The sequence below is a fragment of the Anoplophora glabripennis genome, unplaced genomic scaffold, assembly GCF_000390285.2.
Source record: "Anoplophora glabripennis isolate ALB-LARVAE unplaced genomic scaffold, Agla_2.0 scaffold604, whole genome shotgun sequence".
NCBI classification, from domain to species: domain Eukaryota; kingdom Metazoa; phylum Arthropoda; class Insecta; order Coleoptera; family Cerambycidae; genus Anoplophora; species Anoplophora glabripennis.
In genome coordinates this window covers 224,902-242,147 of record NW_019416682.1, presented here as the reverse complement: position 1 = coordinate 242,147, position 17,246 = coordinate 224,902, and the positions used below count along the sequence as shown (strand labels likewise).

General features: G+C 30.7%; 3 non-coding genes across 3 annotated transcripts; all 3 read right to left on the bottom strand.

The window, feature by feature from the left end:
- Positions 1 to 14,622: 14,622 nt before the first annotated feature.
- Positions 14,623 to 14,742, bottom strand: LOC111691838. The gene has a single exon (XR_002763066.1). It is a non-coding gene; the product is annotated as a 5S ribosomal RNA (ribosomal RNA).
- A 350-nt stretch (positions 14,743 to 15,092) lies between these two features.
- LOC111691837 lies at positions 15,093 to 15,212 on the bottom strand. The gene has a single exon (XR_002763065.1). It is a non-coding gene; the product is annotated as a 5S ribosomal RNA (ribosomal RNA).
- A 1,394-nt stretch (positions 15,213 to 16,606) lies between these two features.
- Positions 16,607 to 16,726, bottom strand: LOC111691836. The gene has a single exon (XR_002763064.1). It is a non-coding gene; the product is annotated as a 5S ribosomal RNA (ribosomal RNA).
- Positions 16,727 to 17,246: the final 520 nt, after the last annotated feature.

Sequence of the window (17,246 nt, the reverse complement as noted above, 5' to 3'; positions counted from 1 at the left end):
AACCCTGTAACCCAATATTGGAACAATTTTGATCGCAAAAACCCACAATAACTGATTCATCAATCAAGGAAATACTACCAAGTTTTTTTGGCGTAGATATAAATTGAAAAAATTCTGTATGACCCAGATCATCGGTGTACACGAGCTGATATGTCCCGAGTTAAGAAATTATGGATATACAACAGGACTACAGATTCAGTTCCTCAGTGTTTCATGATTATACACACTAAGGATATGTAGTTACGGGGTTATTGGGTTATGGGGTTATGCAGCTTGTCAACTCACAATTATGCAGCTTCTAACCCCTGATGTATGCACATCTCGGGTTAAGGTGTTATGGGTTTACGAGGTTATGGGGATAGGGAAGCCTGCTAATTCAGTAGTCTCGGATCCCCGATGTATGATATCGATTTTCCCATATAGTTTTATGGTTCTACACACTCGCACATGCCAGGTTATGAAACTACAGGGTTATGGGATTATTGTGCAATAAGACCATGAATTTCAATGTTTATCCAATCCGTGACTCTACTCAAGTCACTTTGAAATGTTATAAACCGCTTTCTGGAGGAGTGTCTTGATGTTAGGATTAAAACACGAACTGGTTCTGGGCCTCAGCCTACCCACTTTTTTTGTGGCGCTGCTTTATTTATTTGTGGCATTTTAGTACTTTTTATATAACTGATACTTTACCCATTGAAAAAAATAAATATACCTAAAAGAACTGTGGATCGTTCCCTGCTCGCTCACTCATTATTTCGCAAGATTGCAAACGGCGGTCATAATCATACTTATGAAGTTCCTGAACTAAATGTATTTTGTATGAATGGAATTTATTCTTCTTCAAAATGGTTTGTATGCTAGCTCGATTGATCCCAGACATAGAGGAGGTACTTAATATAGGATCAAGATGAACTTGTCCCAAAACTGCAACTTCACTAGCTTCGTTAACTATATGTTTTTCAATTTTTCGTTTTTTATTAGCTACGTTCCCTGTCTCTTGAAATTTTTTTACTAACGCTAGAACATACTTCCTCCTGACATATCGATCTTGATGTTGTTCATTAAATTGCTGAGCTGTTCTATTCGCACATTTATTGTTCATAAAGTAAAGCGAAATGATATTCTACACTTTCCGCAATGGAATAAACCATAGTGGTTAATTTTCATAAACACAATTAAATAAACTACCAACCAACGCTTCCAAATAATACTAGAAAATAATTTGGGATCCACTAATTTACGTTCATTGTGAGTGTATAGCATTCATTTTTGTTTTTTACAATTGTGTTTTTTTTTACGAAAGTGATAAAAAATCGCCAAAAACCAATGTAATGCAAGAAATACTAAATTTATACCATTGGCGACATTAACTCGAATGACTGACATTTTTACCGTTACTAATTATTTGTACATGTTTCAACTTTAAAATAAAAATTCTTAATTGGGCGGAATTATAAAATATAAAGTCTGTTGTAAAGAGAATTGTAAGAGCTTTCAATAGAAATATTACTCAACCACCAATGCCATTTAAATATTTTGGGGTGATGCTTACCCTTGCTTGGGGGTGAAAGTGGCGGAATCAAAAATACCAGCAAAGAATCTAAAATCGACGGGTCTGAGCGTTTTTCTACAATCTTGACGCAGTTCCTGAAAATGGCTCTGTTTCGTTTTCATTTAGCCACCCTTTATTTAGAAGAAAAACATTATTATTATATATACATATTATTTATTTAGAAAAACATAGTGACTATTTTGAAGTCTCAAAAAAATTTCTGATAATTTTGGACAATTTTTTTTAATTACGAAAGTAAAACAGATAATATCCCTGGATAGTCCTGTTACGATAAGTTTGCAGTGCGAAATGGGACAATGTTGCCATGCTGTAAATTTGTTTAAGATATTTAGGAAAAATAATTTTTGATAGCGAGTGCAGTTTATTAGAAATACAACCTAGATTATCTAGGTCATTTAAATAATTTAGGCAACAGTCAAAAAATTAATTTTCGTTCAGAATTTGTGTAACATATTTAGCAGTTTTATCAATTTAACATTTTTCATATAAAGTTTACATATTATAAATAATATTTATAACACAGTTCATAATTGGTATAACAATTATAACTTACCTCTCTTACAGCAGTAAGTGGAAAAAGTGGCCCTCCATTTTTACATTCCTATTCAAAATAGGCTATTAATAACCCCAACATAACTTGAGGACACTCTATAAAGGTTTCGGCATGTTAGTGCTTTGTACTACATAGGTACTAGTTACTAGTTCTAAAAAGAAATTTTGTTCGCTTTCCATAGGTTCTAATACACAAAAATATCAGGAAGTTGCCATCGAAAATAACGAAAATGTTAAATGTCTATCAATTGTCGATGGATTAACTTTAATGATTTTAATTCAGTGAATTGTCAACGTATAAAGTATATTAAACTTAAAACAATATTTCCTAGTTTGACGTGAGATAATAATAACTAATCGCGTTGTGCCCAATTTACCCTATCTCCACGTGGCCCCAGGCGATTCCGAATACTGAAATCCAATTTTAGTGTTAACGTTTTGCGATAGTGTTTACGTTAGTTTTTCAAGTTTCAAAAATGGCTGACGTGTATAGTACTCGAGTTGATGGATATCGTTTTAATTTACGCAAGACAGCATTTGTATTATGGTGAAGCATTTGTGTTACGGCGAAGCAAGACAACATTTGTGTTAGTTCGTAGAAACTAAGTAAGACAGGCCCAAATATGTTTACAAGTCCATGGACAAAATTTTGAACAGTTGTTACAACTGTTCATCAGATATGTCAAATTATTTTATTAATTAATAATAACAATAACGGCAAAAGTAGTTGAATTTGCTGATATAGACTAGGTGCTATAAAATTTTATATATTTCATTCCTTTTTAGGTCACCTCCGAACTGCCCTCTTTGATTTTCTTTTGCAAAATTGTAATTGGAAGTTCTAAATCACCCTGTATAAAAATAGGGAAAAAGGTGGATATTTTGGTATTTACATAAAAATTGCTAAGTATTACAGAATTGAATTACCCTGTTCAAATAGTTCCCGAACGATTTTCTACTTTTCCAAAACACATTCCTGAGGCAAAGAATATCTTCGATACAAAATGTCATTATTTAGATCAGTATTTTTATTTTATAAAAAAATTTCATATTTATGTTTATGTTACTCTTCCACCTGTAAATGAAATAAAAAATCTGTAGGAACAAAATTATTTAATATTATATTAAAATGTTGTGTATTAGGTATATAATCATAATATTATTTATTATAGACACGTTTGCTCGCCACACCACTGATATATGTAAATTAAAAATGATGTGCTACTTTATTGTGTTAAATTATTAATTTATGGTACTTTTTATCTAATTGCTTTTATCACTGATACACAGTATTTAAAAAATCACTTACTCACGCTAGAGTGCAGAAACAATAAATAGGTACGTTGGATAAGAAAGTATGACTAGATCAGGCGTTCTATTTCAGTGACTATGTTTTGCTAATAAAACCGAAGCTATTTAAATAACAAATTAATAGCTCCAATAGAACCAACAATACTCAATACAACAGTACTACTTTATTAAAATTATTACTGTAATACTGTTAAATGGCAGTACTGATTGTTGTAACCATTATACTAAAGTATTGTCAAGAACAAAAAGAAACTCAAACAATAGATAAGCAAATAGAGCGACATAAACCATTATTTCGAAACTATTACAAAAACAAACTGTCACAAAGTTCAAATTATAATAAACGGGATAGATGTTCATAGATATCCTTTGGCTGGGACTTGTTACATTAACAATTTAAATTCAATGGATTTTCTTATTCCTCTGAACTAAAAAAATCTATGAATACTGAATAAATTCAAATACAGTCACCGCTGAGATATGATCAAGAATTATAATCAATCCAGTTCCAACGTCTAATGTATTGTTTTATAAGTAGTAATCATTAATTTGAAGATATAACTTTTAAATTAATTACGAATACGTTAACAAAGGCTACAATTCTTTTGAATAAAACCCATAAATAAATCTACAGTAGTTTCGAACAGTTACCTGCAGTAAAAGATCAAACTAACTTAGAACAGATTACCTACAAAAACGCTCATTATAGCAATCTAATTTTCGTTTAGTTATGCTCATCTGTAATTTAAATTTAACGAGTGAGAACGCTGTTTCTTCCATGTTGCCCATTTAAATACCAAACTCCTACAGGAACATTATTTTGTCATTGAGGAGCTCGGTTTTGTAAAATTACATCTCAATGACGCAAGGATTAAAGGAAAAAATATTTTTTGACACTCTTGTACTAAAGTGCCATTTTAAGCATTAACTGAATTTAGAATTTTTTCAATATTTCGTTTAAGTTTAAGTTGATGTTGAAAGTCAAGAAACTAGTCGTTTACAAGATTAAAACAAATTTTCATATTATTGCTTGTTAAGTAGGTACACCATCTTATAGTTAACTGTTTAATTCGTATAATTCTGTTAATTTTTGAATTTTTGTTTTAATTAATATGCCTCAACGCAAAATGTTTCTCTAACATTAAAACAACTAATCTTGTGGTATGTGGAGGATGTTCAAATACAATACATAAATATTTTAAGGCTATTGCTAAAACGATTATTAGATTAAATGTTTAGATTTCAATGTACAGGATGTTCAAAAATATAAAACTAATCGTTGGTATTGATTTGGTATTACAACAAACTGGAAAACAGTCAAATTAACAAATTTCATGAACATGAATCTCAGTTTCATTAAATTATCTACGCTTCTATTATAAGTATTGTTACTTAAAAATATTTAGCACTACTATAACACGTTAGTAAAAATTTATGATTTGAATGACAGTTTAACTTTTTCTCATGGCATATTTGAGAATTTTAAAGAAAAACATTTTTCAACATTGTCTTTATTTTTTCAGCAAATGTGGCACGAAAGTGAAACTGTGGTCCTAAATAATTATCTTCCGATATTTTAAAGATATGAACTGTTTTTTCGAAAATTATTCATTATTTCAAGTTTGTTTGGGTTCCGCACCTCCTCGACTACACCATAACTTTTTATTATACACATTTTATAATAAAAAAATTCTTTATGGAATTTTTGCATATCATAAAATTTATATGTATATCTGGTATGGATTACGAGTATAACAGCAAAACTTCAACGTTAAACGTAAAGAAATATTTAAAATTTGTATCATTTTATTTAATCTTTAAAATAGTATGTTCATTGAACTTTCTCTTTTGATGGTTAGAAAACTTCTTTAAGTACAAGAATGGAATTTTCCATTATATTTAACGCGTTGACTTTTTTTAGACATTATCTTATTTTGATGCCTTTCGTTAACATAAAAAAAAGAATTGATGCCTGTCTATAATAAGTGTAAAGGTACTTATTAATTAAACATGTTCTAGTTATACCTTGCGGAGTTTTTACAAGACACTCGGTATCTAATTCTAATTTTCGAAGTACATAACGATTTAAATTTACAATGAAAAATATTTAGTTCAAAGAAATGTACTCCCATCTGAAAAAGTACAGTTACAATGGCATATTTATTGTGGTAAGTAATATCAGATTGCCATATAATATTTTTTCCACGTACATCTATGGGAAATGTTTTCTTTATATCGTGCCGCTCTTGATTCCACAGATGTACAAAATAGGATGTTCCCTTTAAAAAGTTTAATTTGACATTTCTCTATTACAAATATAGGGGAGATTGGAGCTGTAAATAGTAAAACTTTAACAACAAATAGAGTTTCAGGCATGTTTTCGAAACATCCGCGAATTTTTGACCCCATACGACTATATCATTTAAGACATATTAAATTGTAAAATGTCTTTCGGATTTGTTACACCAAGTTGTACCGATTAGTTGTTATTTTGTAACTTCCAACACTATTTGATTATCACAATAGACCCTTGTCGATAATTTTGTACACATTACCAATATAAAAATTAATAGTGTAATGTTAGGAGGGCTGGAATATAGTGCAGGGTTGGCTGTAGACCGGGTTCTCTTTTATGTAATTTTATTCAAACAAAAAATAACACAACCGTTGCCTTCTTATAACTGCACTGTTTACATTAAGAGACTGCATATGTTAATATTTGCAGTATGAAACAAAAAAGGGCATTGTTTATTTTTCTATACAAAACGCTTCTGTCTCTGATGTGAAGCTTCGCATCGATCAATTTATTCGTATCTAGCGGCACCCTAATGCCTATCCTGTCGACCTGGCGTGCCGGTGAACAATCCATGCTTTTGCTGAGGGACGTTGGCCGCGCGCTTCATTGCTGTTCCTGCGTCTGTGAGAGAGTTAGACGCTTTGCTTACTAGCATAATATACAGGGTGTTTCCATTGAAACTTTCCACCTGGAGAATATCGGGAATTAAAAAAAACCTGAGACACCGATTTTTTTTTTCAAGGGGAACACATGATGGCGTAAGTTTTGGTGTCTTGAAAGATACCCCTTAGGCAGGGGTGTAAAATACCCTTAAACTTTAAATGGCACCCTATGTTCAGTGACACCTCAATTTTAAAGCTTTTCTGCTCATGATGACATACCACTTTTTAAATTTTGATTTGGATATGACAATATAATCGTCGTGTCTCAGGTTTTCTTTGTTTTTTTTTTAATTTCGATATTTCCGGTATAGGTGGGAAATTTTAATTGGAACACCCTGTAGATTACTACTGTATATTTATTTGATTATCGCCACAAAGTTTTCGATGTCTACTGCTAACTCTTGCAAGTTAGAATCCAACTTCAGTCTCAATTACTAATAGGTCTTATTAATTTAAACTTATTTAATTTAGTTTCTTAAGGGTTGTAGGATGTTCTTAGAAGCTAGATTGTTCTATACTGTTATTAGAAACCTATGAAAATTCGGGAAATCACGAAAAATATAAAAACGGCCGCTCCATAGCGCGAGGGAAGTGTTTAAAGGTAAAATTAGAATTTGTTATTGAGAAACGTGTTAGTTTGTAAATTGTTGCATATTAATTGTTCTAAATAAAGGAAAGTTGGTATAAAATATATTTATCATTATACACAGAGTATTTCGAAATTACCTGTTCATACTTCAAATTTCGATTTGAATGGTCGAATAAGGAAAAGAGTGTACAATGTTGAAATTAAAAAAAATCAGGCTTTTTAAAATATTTGTTAAAATATATGCGTTTCACGAGACTCCATATTTCAGAAAATGTGCATTCATTATCAAATTTGAATACCATGTATCTCAAAAATGAAGTGTCCTTCATTTTGTAGATTTCCTTTAATGTCATAATGAGGCGTACTTTTATTCGCATCACCGCGTTCATTTAGCATTATCTCTTTTAAGAACATTAAGTATTATAAATGTCTTGTACTTTAGCTGCATAAATTTCAACGTGAGATGAAACAATTGGGTCGCTGTGTACGTTAATCTTAAAAATTATGACGTATATTAATATGAAGAATGCAAACATAAAAGTACTTAACGCAGACAAAAATAAACATTTGCATATTATAAAAAGAGGATATGTCAAAAGATTATTTTTTTCTCTTCGGTGACCATGAACCTCAACTTGAATAAATCATTGGAAATCCGCAAATATGCAAATACTGATATAAAAAATACATACAAATCCACTAAGCAACTTCCTTGGGGAAACATTTGATACTTTAAACAAATAAAAATCGCTAAAATAAAGTGTATTAACCTGAATTTCTTGAACCTGACCTAATCTTACCGTGCCATTCAACAGACGGCGAACAATAATACCTCAGTGTTCTTATTCTTTAAGGCTATCTGCGGCTCTTGATAAGGCTTTGTAAATACGAAATGTAAATTGAAGTGTACGTGATGATTGCTATCTCTGTGAAGACCCTTAGTCCTTAGTTCTCTGCTCGTGTGAGCACACATCAAATCAATAAAATTTCGATGTAGTTAATTTATTCGTACCGTTATAAATTGTGGATCGCGATAAAGCACACTATAAAACAGAAAACGTGATATTGAATTCGCATTTATTTTTCTAAACGTGTCCAATTGATCTCTGAGTTATCTTAGTAATTGCATTTGAAATATATTTTTCATATTACTTACGCCAATGCATGAATACGAAAGATAAATTTAAATATTCATACAAAATATTCACGAATTTTATATTTATGAAAAATTAGTAATAAACAATATTCGATTTATGTTTAGTTAGAAATTTGTACTTTTTTGAAGAAAAAATAATACCTAATACTTAAGATTTCCTTACATTGAGATACTATTTTATTAGCAACTGCAAGTACAATAAAGAGCAAACAAATATCCTTTCATTAATGAAACAAAGCAACCAAAACCAACCAACCAAAATTTTAAATTATAGTATCCTCTCAACTTCATTCCAAATATCATAAAATTATAATAATGCATTTATTAGTTATTTGAAATTATCTTATTTATTGTCTTTGCTATTTTTTAAAAACTTTTACAACATTAGAGAAAAATTCTAAGAAAACCAACCAAAATCATTTCATTAATTGTTCTGTTTCAGTTGCAAAATACCAAATCATAGAAATACAGCTAATAATTTTGATTCACGGTGAATGTGAATTCAAAATATCTCCATTAGAATAATTATTTTGCATTTTTCTTGTCCAGCAAATACATGAGACTTGGTAGAATACTGAATGACAGTACCAATATTTGCCATTTAAGTAAAAACTCTCTCTAAAATATCTGAGAAAATTGAAACTGTAACCCCTACAATGTCTATATCGGTGAAAAGAGAATTTGATTTTCTATAATGTGATGCAAAAAAATACAGGGTGTTCCATTTGAATTTAAAAAGTTTTGTCGGTTTTAAATGTACAAAATGTAACGTGAAAATGGGACACTTTGCACACTACGCCCAATAATTTCTGGGCTGATTCTTTCCATTTCAGCACGAATTCTCAGTTGTAAGTCTGCTCATCAGCGGTCTAGGTCATCCTCATTTAATTCATGTATCAGCTGGACTTTATATCCATGACACTTTTCTGTAAAAAGCAACAACATATTATTGGTCCACATTGTTGTTTAGGGCTAGTTATCTTGTTGACTGATGGGGACTTTCTTCAATTTCCAGCAATACGTTTAACTTAGTATCTTCAGCGATTTGAGGTCGATCTTGTCGTGTCCTATCTCTTATACACCCAGTCTCTGTAAACTTAGCGACCAATTTACTCACCGTAGATCGTGGAATTGGTTGTCTGTCAGCATGTGTTTGATTAAACAGCTCACATGCTTATCACCATATCCAACCATCATTAAGATCTCCAAATGTGCCATTCCTTCTAAGCTCCAAAAAATTCAGTACGAAGTTTATTAAGGTTATAATAACGTACTAATTTGTGAAAATGTCCCACTACAACAGCAGTATTATTATTTCTAAGCAACCACCAAAAACAGAAATTTAATAATTTTTATCAGTGACCTGGGTGCCAACAAAAAGAACCCTAATTTTTTTTTGCTAAACTTGCAAACTTTTTTCGTTTTTTTTCGTTAATTATTTACATTTATTTCATTTCTAAGTACAATTTCTTTTATGAATTTTTGAAATGATGCAAAATTCTGTCCATAATTCCGGCCTTTTGCAACGAATAGCATCACGCAAATGACGCAAAACACTGAAGTAATATTCTTTGTTAACAGTTTGCCCGGTTGGAAGAAATTCATAGTGCACTATGCCACGATAATCAAAGAAAACTGTCAACATGACTGATTTTTGTTTATTAAGGTTATAATAACGTACTAATTTGTGAAAATGTCTCGCTACAACAGTGGTGTTTTTGTTTCTAAGCAACGACTAAAAACCGAAATTTAATCATTTTTATCAGTGACCTGGGTGCCAACAAAAAGAACCCTAATTTTTTTGCTAAACTTGCAAACTTTTTTCGTTTTTTTTTTTTTTCGTTAATTGAGTCCTCTAGTATCAAAACCCCTTAAATCCGTTTTTGATGAAAAATGAGATATACGCTTCAAAATATTCCTACTAAAATTTCCTATTGAAGTGTTCATTCAAATGATTGCAAAAGTCACCTAATATAATAGTAGATAACTTTTGCATTCATTCAAATGAACACATCAATAGGGAATTTTAGTAGGAATATTTTGATGCGTATATCTCATTCTTTATCAAAAACGGATTTAAGGGGTTTTGATACTAAAGGACTCAATTATTTGCATTTATTTCATTTCCAATTACAATTTATTTTATAAAAAATGACACTAAATAATTTTTTGTAATAAATGTCATTTTCTCGCAATATCTCGCTTGTTATTTGAGATAGACCAATCAAACCTTTATCCGAATATGAAAAAATATGCAGGACGTTCCATAAGATAAAACAAATTTATTGGCCGTCCAGCTTTTCTGGGTCACCCTGTATACAACTGAACCATCTTAAAAGATGTTCCCCCGAAAACAAAATCGACCCGTTTTTTTAAAAATCACTCAGTATAAAAGTTATGAATTTTGTTCCAAACTTTATCATCACGCTGTACATATTCATCTTTGGGAATATTAACAAACTGACAGCCAACATCTGTGTCCAATAATATACTAATATAAATTCTATAACATTGAGGGATTTATAGTTAATGTTAGAGTTAATGCAGTAATTGTTGCTAAATTTACTTTTGAATTATCTCTTATGCTTATAATATTTTTTTCTAGCTAGAAAGCTAGGTTTATTACCGTTGAGAATGAATAAAGAGAAAGATAATTATGTAAATAAATTTAAGTACTAAATTATTATTATTTAAAGAATCAAAGTTTATTGGTAAACACGGGTCGCAGGTATGTCGTCTATAATTGGATCCATCCGAAAGCCAAGGAGCAACCTGTTGCTGGCAAAGGATATATTTCAAAATTACAAGGTCAGTAATCTTTAATCAACTGCACCTGTTACTTCTAATTAAATTTTCTTTACGGAGCCCAACTCTTGATTTCGTTTTAGCCGGTCGTCTTGCCGAAATTAGGGTTTCACTGCATTAAAATGAGTTAAAATAAATACGCCGTGAAATGTGTGAAGATTGAATAGCCACGAACAAAAAAAAATAAGAACTAACCATATGGTGCATGGGATGTTGCCCATGGGCTGATCGTAACCATTGCGTTGTGGGTGGACGGGCACACTGAGGTAAACAAACTGCCTTGATCAACTTGCGTTTTAGCAAGGATCCTGCGGATCTCATGTACAATGTTCGTCAAAAAGTTTGCAACATATAGGAACATTTTTATTACTACGATATTCACAGGTAATTTTGTCATCAGAGACTACTGAAGTATGATATAGCAAAACGTTATTTACAAATGTTGAAAATTTAGTTTTATGTGACGAAATAAAAATGAAAAAACATCCTCATTTACGTATTTATTTGAAAAAAATCGTTACTAGATACATAGAAAAAACTGATTGAATCTCGAAGACTTTATATCTAATAATTAATTACTTGATTAACTTATTCTAAAATTAGTAAATTATTAAATAGTTTCATTTGACACTCTCTCCTTTTTAATTATCCTACTTTGTTTTTTCCTCGAAAATCTATTTGAATTTTAATGTTAAGTTCCGTCAACGTACAGTAGGTACTTTAGTCTTCATGATGCTGCACATTATGTTTATTGGTTCAGATTTTGGTATACTATTAATTGATAGGGGTTGATTCTTGGACTATGTGTAATTTCAAAAGGAATTAATTTGGAACTTACTGAATGAGTTCGTTTTATCCGAGAATTTTTATAGTCCTGTCGAATTAGATCATAAACCCTGAAAACTTAAAAAGATTATTAGTAGACATTTAATTGCGCTTTATTACAGAGAATGGTGTGCATAACGGTACTATAAAAAAGCAAGTCGAAAGAAGTGATGCTATGTTGGAAAATTGCAAATAAGTGTCAAAATTACGTGTTTTTCACTTTTCTTTACTGCTCAAGAAAATCTAGACGGTCCATCGGAAAATTTGTTATTGTATCTTGTAAACAATTAAATTACCTACAATTTAAGGTACCTAATTGCGCATTATTATTGCAAAAAGCGATATTATGGATATTATGGAAAATACGGTCAACATGTATGCCAAAGGCCATTCGATTAATCGTGAAAGTGTTGCTCCAAGTATTTGTTAACTAATTTCGTTTTTTTTTTGCTATAATTGTTTAATTACTAAACGTTAATTTTAGAAGTTATTGTAGATATAGGTTCTAGTTGATCTCTAGACGCTTATCGAAAAAGAAATATTTTAAAAAGTTTAAATTAAATTGCTCCTTACAACTAACAAAGTACGATGTACAATACAGCTTTGTAAATAAATTGTTTCACATTCGATAACTAATTTTGTAATTAATAAACGTTAATTTTAGAAGTTAATTTTGGGGCTATAGGTTTTAATCGATAAAAGAAACGTATCAAAAAAAAAATTTAAAAAGTTAAAATTAAGTTGCTCTTTACAACTGACACAGCAGGATGTGCAAAATAGCGGTATAAATAAATTGTCCCAGGGTCAGACAAAAGCCTCTCGGGAATTCGCTCTTTTTGTATTAAATAGAACTTAGAAGTTAAATAAATGGAATATTAGATCAACAATCTTGCGCGCAGCCGAAAGCGGCGCTCACCGCCCAGCGCCTTTTGTGCGCACATACCGTTCATTAACCTTAACTTTAATTGCTACTACCGCATTTACTACATGAACTATCAATATAAAACTTTTTGAAAATAAATTTTCTCTAACGTCCCAATACATCCGATACGTCCAATAATTAATTATCAATTAACGTTATAAAAAGAAGTTATCTTGAGAACATAGAAACGTAGGTGATTTCTTTTTTAAATTACAGTAAAATAACCTCTATTTAATGCAAAAAGAGCGAATTCCCGAGTGGCTTTTGTCTGACCCTGGGGCAATTTATTTATACCGCTATTTTGCACATCCTGCTATGTCAGTTGTAAAGAGCAACTTAATTTTAACTTTTTTAATTTTTTTTTGATACGTTGCTTTGATCGATTAAAACCTATAGCCCCAAAATTAACTTCTAAAATTAACGTTTATTAATTACAAAACTAGTTACCGAATGTGCCTTTGGCACACATGTTGGTCATTGGATTGACCGTCTTGTCCATAAATTATATCAACTTCCATCGCTTTTTGCAAGAATAATGTGCAATTTTCGAAAAATGATTTTTCCGCGTTCGACTTTTATTTTACAGTTAACAAATTACTGGGCTTTATTAGCTGGTGTTCCTTCTGGTTGTTTCTCTCTTTCTTGTCGGTTTTGTTCTCCTGGGATTTCATTAATTAATAAACTGAATCTTGGTGCTGCTGTCGCCGATCTCATTATTTTCATTAATAATACCCTCTTATAGTTTAACTATGCAAAAGGCATCTGCCACATAATTTTGTTTACCTTATTTATATCTACTTTATAATCATACGATAAACGTCGTCTAATTAGTTTTCATTTTACTCTTTTAAAAAAAATAACCGTTGCAGCCCCTAAATGTCATACGTACATAAATAGTGAATTTACTTCCAAAAAGGCATATCCCAAATGTTTTACATGACTAATACTTCGTTTTCTATAGTTGAGTATTTTGTCTTAGCTGAATTTACATTCTGCGAAGTGTAACAAAATAGGACTATTATCGTGATAAAATTGATCCGAAGCTTATGTTGTCTTCGAATATTTTGAAAGGTCGTAATAGTTTTTCACTGGTTATTATGATTAGGATTTTTATTAAAACTCTAAGAATGATTTAATTTATTTTGATGTTCTGAGTATAGGGAAGTTTCCAAAATTTCATCTGAATTAAATTTTATCCCACCATAGGTTACACTTTGTCTTTGTAGAAAATCGAATTTGTCAAATGGATTTTTTGTTTATATTTACGGAATGTGTCAAATACCCTTTTTAGATGTCCTTATAATAAATTTGGTAAAGAAATAACGTAGTCCATATATACCACACAGATTTTATTTTGTAGTTTATATAAAACACTGTCCACACAACATTGAAATATTGCTGGAGCATTCATGAGTCCAAATGGCATTAGAATATATTCACGATATCCACTTTCTATAAAGAAAGCTGTCAAAGTAATTGTTTCTAACATTATTATTAGATTATAAATAAAATGCCCTTCATTTAAATAAATGCAATCATTGAATAACAACTACTTCAAAATAAATTATTGCCTTAATACACATACATGCAAATAAATGTATTCTTGATCTAAAAAAAATTTTTCATTGTAAATATAAAAAGAAACATTTGCTAACCTATGTTCTTAAGATTTTTTTTCTTAGTTTTGGTCAGGGGAATGTAGCATCTTGTCTGTGGAATGAATTACAGATGTTCAAATTTTTTCTTAGGTATACATATATGTACATATATTTATTTTTTGTTTGAAACTCTTACAGTGATGAGATTCCATCGTTATTGACTTTTATAAGCTACATTTTCATCGTTTTTAAAAATTCTACCAAAAATAGCACATATTATTACGTCCAATTTTTCTTATAATTAGTTTTAATAACGGGCAAAAAAAGATTTGACAACGACACGCGGTGTTCCCAAGCGGTCACCCATCCAAGTACTAACCGCGCCCGACGATGCTTGACTTCAGTGATCGGACGAGAACTGGTATTTTACATCGTGGTATGGCCGTTGCCTGCAAATATGTTGTAACTTCTTGTACACATTAAAAAAATCAAAGAACATTAAATAATACGAAATAAATGTATTATTTAATATTTCATATTGCAACTGCATTCATAGTTCAAGTTTTTCGGCATTTGAACAAAAGCAAATTTTTTTAATAGGAAATCTTTATTTCATAAATAGAGAAATAATTAAAATTTCTCCCTTGAGATCCATACGTGAATATAATGATCAATGCTCATTATTGACTTTTATAAGCTAACACACATTTTCATCGTTTTTAAAAATTCTTCCAAATATAGTACATATTGTTAAGTCCAATTTTTCTTATAATTATTTTTAATAACGGACAAAAAAAATTTGACAACGACACGCGGTGTTCCCAAGCGGTCACCCATCCAAGTACTAACCGCGCCCGACGATGCTTGACTTCAGTGATCGGACGAGAACTGGTATTTTACATCGTGGTATGGCCGTTGCCTACAAACGACTTGTAACTTCTTGTACACATCAAAAGAATCTAACGACATACTAATTAATACGAAATAAATGTATTATTTAATATTTCATATTGGAACTACTTTCATATTTCTGTTTATAATCAGTAACTTTTTTAAATATGGACCCTTATTACTGCTCATCACAGGGCCGTCTCTAAGGTTTCTTCCGCCCTGGGATAACTACCTTAAACTTAAAATCTAAAATAAAACACAGTTCTAACACCTACTCCAAAATATTAAACTTTAAGGACCGAAGATAAAACCACTGAGCCAAGAGAGACCCATAATCATTTAATAATTCTCAAGATTTACTTAGAATTTATATAATTTAAAGGCCTAAAACTATCAAAACTGGTACTGTTTATTCTGTAGGTATTCGCAAAGAGCAATGCATGTAGGCACAATGAATCCAGTCATGTCTTATTTATTAGTTGATACCTTATTTTTTGAGAAAACGCAAAGACGCCGGACGCCACACGTGTATGTCAGATGTTGACCATAAATAAGGGATTTCTATTCATTCACGAAATAAATTGAGTGATGTACAGGTCAATGCCAATAAAATAACTTTTTTACTGTTTACGTTTACCTCCAAATCTGTTCTCTTACGAGATAAGGAGATATTTTATATTTTATTTGTGATTGTACTGGTTGTAATATAAATAAATTTAGAATTAAAGCAAAACATAAAGTTTTGTTTGTAGGTTGATGTTTGAGTTACGAATATATTTTTGCAATATTTATAAATCATTTGGCTAAATGTCAATGTTTATAAAACCTACATATATGTACACGGTGATAACAAATAATGTGCAAAAAATTTGAGGTTCAATTGTTTAAACACTTTTAATAGGGGTCGTTCATATAAAATTTTTTAATTTAAGGCCGCCCGCCCGCCCTGGCGCTTAAGACGGCCCTGGCACATCACATACACTCTAACATCTTCACAAAAGAGTACAAATGAATCAGAATTTTTTTTCTCATAACAAGGCATACTTAATTTTTCAAAAATAAAATATATAAATAATTACTTCTTAATCATACAGAATTGTTTCCCAAAATGCCATATTTTATCTTTTTTTTTTTCGTCGCTACCTTTGACGTTATGACTGTGTGGGGATTAAGGACAATCTTCACATAATAAATGTTGGAAAATGATAGTTTTAGATGATGGGTTTCTCAACTGACAGGGTGTATTGTTTGGTTCACGAATAAAATCAATTTACTATGTACCTATCTAACCCATTTCCTTATGGAAAACACCATGTATAAGTCGATCAAGGGTGTCAACATAAAAAAATACTACATATTATTATGTCCACATATTATGTCCAATTTTTCTTATAATTATTTTTAATAACGGACAAAAAAAATTTGACAACGACACGCGGTGTTCCCAAGCGGTCACCCATCCAAGTACTAACCGCGCCCGACGATGCTTGACTTCAGTGATCGGACGAGAACTGGTATTTTACATCGTGGTATGGCCGTTGCCTATAAAAATAATGTTACTCCTTGTACACATCAAAAAAATCGAAGGACATATTAAATAATACTAATTAAATGATATTTCATATTGCAACTACATTCATAGTTCAAGTTTTTTGATATTTGAACAAAAGCAAATTTTCTTAATAAGAAAGTATTTATTTCATAAATTGAGAAATAATTAAAATTTCTCTCTTGAGGTCAGTGAACAACATGAAATGTTTCAATGTATATAATATGTATTTGAAACTATAACAAACTATTTCAACTGAAAGTCTAAAAAGTAAATAATGATCAAAAAAGTCGATTTCCATTTCTGTCCCATACAAACTTCAAGATTTTAAAACTTATTTTAAATAACATTTTTCCGTATTTATTATCTATTCCAACTCATATTTTCAATTTTACTATTAAAATATTGAGGATGCGGAAACAAATTTTATTGAAAATCCCAAAAATGTTTTTCATATGTTGCAAATTAAGAAAAAGTGGTTCATACCGGTAATCAGCTGGCAGAGATTGTAAGT